General features: G+C 45.3%; 1 pseudogene; it reads left to right on the top strand.

Moving 5' to 3' along the window:
* Positions 1–3983: 3983 nt before the first annotated feature.
* Positions 3984–4101, top strand: LOC126485341 (5S ribosomal RNA; annotated as a pseudogene).
* The last annotated feature ends 2221 nt before the right edge of the window (positions 4102–6322 follow it).

Consider the following 6322-nt stretch of genomic DNA (forward strand, 5'->3'; position numbering starts at 1 on the left):
CTCCCTTTACGATTATTACCCTCCACGCTGCCCTCCAATACTAAATTGGTGATCCCTCGATGTCTCAGAAAATGTCCTACCAACCGATCCCTTCTTCTAGTCAAGTTGTGCCACAAACTCCTCTTCTCCCCAATTCTATTGTATAGCTCCTCATTAGTTATGTTGTCTACCCATCTAATCTTCAGCATTCTTCTGTTGCACCACATTTCGAAAGCTTCTCTCCTCTTCTTGTCCAACCTGTTTATCGTCCATGTTTCACTTCCATACATGGCTGCACTCCATACAAATACTTTCAGAAACGACTTCCTGACGCTTAAATCTATACTCGATGTTAACAAATTTCTCTTCTTCTGAAACGCTTTCCTTGCCATTGCCAGTCTACATATTATATCCTCTCTACTTCGACCATCATCAGCTATTTTGTTCCCCAAACAGCAATACCCTTTTTCTACTTTAAGTGTCTCATTTCCTAATCTAATTCCCTCAGCATCACCGGACTAAATTCGACTACATTCTATTATCCTCGTTTTGCTTTTGTTGTTGTTCATCTTATATCCTCCTTTCAAGGCACTGTCCATTCCGTTCAACTGCTCTTCCAAGTCCTTTGCTGTCTCTGACAGAATTACAATGTCGTCAGCGAACCTCAAAGTTTTTATTTCTTCTCCATGGATTTTAAATCCTACTCCGAATTGTTCTTTTGTTTCCTTTACAGCATGCTCAATATACAGAATAACATCGGGGAGAGGCTACAACCCTGTCTCACTCCCTTCCCACCCCCTGCTTCTCTTTCATGTCCCTCGAGTCTCATAACTGCCATCTGGTTTCTGTACAAATCGTAAATAGCCTTTCGCTCCATGTATTTTACCCCTGCCACATTCAGCATTTGTAGACTTTAAAAAAAATGGCTCTGAGCACTATGGGACTCAACTGCTGCGGTCATAAGTCCCCTAGAACTTAGAACTACTTAAACCTAACTAACCTAAGGACAGCACACAACACCCAGCCATCACGAGGCAGAGAAAATCCCTGACCCCGCCGGGAATCGAACCCGGGAACCCGGGCGTGGGAAGCGAGAACGCTACCGCACGACCACGAGATGCGGGCATTTGTAGACTTTGAGGAAGCTTTTGACAACGTTGATGGAATACTCTCTTTCAAATTCTGAAGGTGGCAGGGGTAAAATACAGGGAGGGAAACGCTATTTAAAATTTGTATTTGTTAATATATATATATATTCGTGTGTGTGTTCAAAAATGGTTCAAATGGCTCTGAGCACTATGGGACTTAACAGCTGAGGTCATCAGTCCCCTAGAACTTAGAACTACTTAAATCTAACTAACCTAAGGACGTCACACACATCCATGCCCGAGGCAGGATTCGAACCTGCGACCGTAGCGGTCGTGCGGTTCCAGACAGAAGTGCCTAGAACCGCTCGGCCACAACGGCCGGCTGTGTGTGTGTGTATGTGTGTGTGTGTGTGTGTGTGTGTGTGTAATATACACAGCCCTTCACAAGGCTTTTTTTAAAAATCAGATTGGGGGAAAATCGCTAGATTAACAGAGATAATAAGAATGGACTTTGTCGTACACAGTAAATATATACGCCTCTTTCTAAATAAAATGATAAGCGAGTACATGTAACGGACAGGGTGCAGGTATGAACAAATCAGTTGCAGATAAACCCCCTAAGGCATGGCTAACTATGCTAAAACGCCTTAAGAAAAACTAGATAGGGTGAGTTTAAGCAAAGCAGAAAATCTGGCTCAGTAGTAGCGCTACGTAACTCAGTTATGACTAACAATGTAAGATACATCAACGGAGGTTAGTATAAATACACCTTACTAAATCGCAATTAGAGTACAGAGTCGTTCCCAGTACCTGACCCAGTACCGTGGTATTGCCCCCGGGTACAGTGCCACTCAGCGGTGTTACCACTTGAATTCATAACATCGCACCCCAAACGGATGCACACAAGCAGTTTACCAATTAACAGAATCACTTGGCTTCAAAGGAGACGCTCTAACAACCATTGGTCACTCTCAAGCAGAGGCACGCTGCAGAACAAACAAATACATGCTATTCACTGAACAAGACACAATAATATTGCGTAAATTTTCCTTTAAACAATAAAACCACAGGGCCAGAATGTCCATAGGCAGTATGTTACGGTGCACTCTCCCCACCGTGAATTATCCTTTCAGAAGCACTCCGTCTTCAGGCCTACCGGGACCATCCGACCGCCATGTCATCCTCAGTGTAGGATGCGGATAGGAGGGGCGTGGGGTCCGCACACCGCTCTCCCGGTCGTTGTGATGGTATTGTTGACCGAAGGCGCTACTTTCGGTCGAGTAGCTCCTCAATTGGCATCACGAGGCTGAGTGCACCCCGAAAAATGGAAACAGAGCATGGCGGCCTTGATTGTCACCCATCCAAGTGCCGACCACGCCCGACAGCACTTAACTTCGGCGATCTCCCGGGAACCGGTGTATCCACTGCGGCAAGGCCGTTTGCTGAATTATCCTTTCAACTCCTCTTCAGATAACAGGAGGCCCCGTCACCAGAGCTCGAGAGCATGACCTTCGTCACCTTCTTCAGCGGCTGCCCAACATTCGACATTCGGCGATCCGGCTGGGTACATGCGTTGTCGAACCCAAATCGGCCCAACCAAATCCCCCGCCAGGCACTGCTACTCCAGCCCTCCTCCTTCCATCACAGCGCTGTTTACAGCTCACTGCCCGCTCACGTCACCCAGGAAAACCAAAGATAGGTTACAGGGGAGGTGACTATCAATACCGGTTAGGCCAACAAACCAAACCGCCACGGCTCATTGGCGTTTACCATGCCCAGTAATGGCCCAATTCCATAACTGAGCTCGCTAAAGTACCCTACGAAAACACAGGTCACAGTCGTGGCGTAGTTGGTTGAAATCTTAGTTACACAAGAAATTTTCATCACGAAAATATGGCTAGTAATGAGCAGAGAGACAGTGGCGTAATAACCAGACTACGAATCATGTCCCGAGTTTGATCCCAGACCTATCAGCAGTGTCCCATAGTGTGGGAACTGGTCCCAACGGAACACACTAGGAGGAGAGCGGTTTCCCATGGGCCACAAGTGTTTTGCTGAAAACAGGAGGCACAGCTGCCGTAAAGCCGTTCACACAGTTCACTCTTCGGAGGCAGTAAACCGAACAGGCATCCACTGTTCTTGAATGCCACGGGGGAGAACTACTATTCTATCAGGTCAGCGACCTTTGAAAGGATAGCCACGTTTCTACTTACCATTCTTTCAGCGTAAACTGCCCTTTGTTTTAGAAATCGTGTGTGAAAAAACTGTTCAGATAATGTTTTATTCACATTAATTGTAGTTAAACCTTTCGGATAGCGGAGTATGTATTCAGCTGTAGACTGCCATCATCAGACTCAAGAAGAAAGTAATATTTAGTACAGAATAGGCCATCAAATTTCGTTTTTAATAGTTGCATGCATATGTGGAAATTTAGTTGCTGCTATGATTCAGTGCAAAATCTGACATGTTATGCATTGATTATTTCATTCTCCTTAAGCCTGATGATGTCAGCCTGCCGAAATGCTAAATTTTTAATTTATGTACACTAAGTGTAATCTAGACGCTGTTACGTCGTGTAACTGCGCCATTATCGCTGACCTCTTTCAAGACTTTCTGTCTTTCATCTTTGCAGCAGAGATGGCCAACATGTGTTTCAAATGGCTCTGAGCACTATGGGACTTAACATCTGAGGTCATCAGTCCCCTAGAACTTAGAACAACCTAACTAACCTAAGGACATCACACACATCCATGCCCGAGGCAGGATTCGAACCTGCGACCGTAGATGTCGCGCGCTTCCAGACTGAAGCGCCTAGAACGGCTCGGCCACTGCGGCCGGCGCCAATATGTGCTAGTGTGGTAGTGGTGGCGGTAAAAATTCACATGCTTGATATTTGGCTCCCAAGAAGATAATAAGGCCAACGGCCTTGCCGCAGTGGTAACACCGGTTCCTGTCAGATCACCAAAGTTAAGTACTGTCGGGCTAGGCTAGCACTTGGATGGATGACCATCTGGTACCCCGAGCGCTGTTGGCAAGCGGGGTGCACTCAGCCCTTTTGAGGCAAACGGAGGAGCTACTTGATTGAGAATTAGCGGCTCCGGTCTCGGAATCTGACATAGGCCGGGAGAGCGGTGTGCTGACCACGTGCCCCTCCGTATCCGCATCCAGTGACGTATGTGGTCTGAGGATGACATGGCGGCCAGTCGGTTCCTTTGGGCCTTCATGGCCTGTGCTGGAGGAAGGGGATAATAAGAGGTATTGCTCAGTTTGTGACTTTTAGACACAACTCCAATGACCTTTGTTAATCCTAAATCATTTTCGCGGTTTTGTAATGGGGTGAACGATTGTGGTAATTTTAATAGTGATCCTTCTGTTGAACTGGGAAGTTAACCTCGCTCACTGCTGGTGTTTGAGAAGTTCCTTTCGTACTTATCTGTATCAATACACAGAAGCAACAAGGATGCCAGTATTGAACTCGTACAAGCAATTCTCAGAGTTATTCATGCGAGAAAGACTCGTAGTATACACTTCATAACAGGTAGAAAGTAAAAGCTGAATACAAGGTCTCGTTGCTATATAAATCAATAAAATCCTCTCCATGTTAAAACCACACTTCAGGAATAATGAAGAACACGTCAGAGCTTTTAGTTAGCGCTGGGAGATGGTGTCTCTAAGAATCTTACCCTCAGGCCCATGCACTACTTTCAGCTCTGTGAGCTACCCAGAATACACAAAACAAAAGTGCTCCTTACACCCATCGTGAACGCCATTGGGACGTCTTCTTATTCTGCATATGCATCGTATCAGGAATAAGGATGGTGTCATCAGCGAAATTAAGCATCTGCGTCTTGAAGAAAGATATACAGTACTCTCATTATTTACACGTGTCAAAGACAACATAGAATGCTCGCCCAGTTCTTTTATAGTACAGGATGTCCCACACAAAATCGTCACGCCTCTCGCCCGATATTCAAGTACCACTGAACTAACTAAAAAAATAGATAATAGTAACGTTAAAGAACAAGTCGTTCTTGTTTACAAGAGATGCAGGAAGTGATGCAAAAAATGTTCAAATTTGTGAAATCTTATGGGACTTTGCTGCTAAAGTCATCGGTCCCTAAGCTAAATTATCCTAAGGACGGACACACACACCCATGCCCGAGGGGGGACTCGAACCTCCGCCGGGACCAGCCGCATAGCCCATGACTGCAGCGCCCCAGACCGCTCGGCTAATCCCGCACGGCCGGAAGTGATGCCCATGGTCATTTAGGCATCGCTGGCTTCGTGTGTTGTCGTTACCAATAGTAACACACGGTAATTCTATAGGCGTGATGCTGTTAATTTCTCTAGTAATGTTCGATTTAAGACTGTCTATTGTGGGAGGACTGTCAGCATACACTTCGCTCTTTACTCTGCCCTATAAATAAAAATCAGACGATGTTGAGTCCGGGGACATTGGCGGCCAGAGGTCTCTACTGACAAGTCTGTCTTCAGAGAACACGTTGGTGCTGTGGCTGGGTGTGTGAGCTGTTGTTCCATCTTGGTAGAATACTGCAAACTGCTTCTTCGTGAACTGTGAATAGAAAGAGTCAAAGATCGCTGGATGTCTAGCACTGTTTAAGAATTAACTGAAAAATATGGGTCTAGTAATGCGCATGCTGGACAATGCGCACCAAACACCTAGAGAGGTTCTTTATGCAAAATATGCAATTCTGGGAGTTTACATAACCTGAAAAATGAAACCACGCCTCATCTGACATGAAGAAAAGCAAGGGGTCCAAGTAACTGTTAGCAATTAATGTCAACAGCCAGTTGCAAAAATGAACTCTTTTTTTTTCCTGATCCTCAAATTTCAACTCTCCACTACACACACACGAGAGGCTTTTAATTTCATACCTTTAGTACACGGTGACACGATGTACGAGATACGCCAATCTGCTGTGGTAACCTCCTTACCGACTTGAGGGAACTTCTCGTAATGTCCACGTGAATTCTATTTATAGTTCCCGGGTTTCTCATTGTCGGTCGTCTTTTCCTCTGTACATTCTGAACGGATCCTACAATCCTCCATTTCTTGTGCAGATCTTGAATAGTGCTGGTCGTGGGGCATTTTCTATCAGGATCCATCGCTTCATATATTTCTTTACATTCATCGATGGAGACGTCTTTAAGTAAGATTCAACAATATCAATTCGCTGTTCTGATCCAAGATTGCCCATTTCTTTAACAACTCAATAACACAAGCTTCTCGTAGC

This window comes from Schistocerca serialis, chromosome 6 (genome assembly GCF_023864345.2).
Source record: "Schistocerca serialis cubense isolate TAMUIC-IGC-003099 chromosome 6, iqSchSeri2.2, whole genome shotgun sequence".
Lineage (NCBI taxonomy): Eukaryota > Metazoa > Arthropoda > Insecta > Orthoptera > Acrididae > Schistocerca > Schistocerca serialis.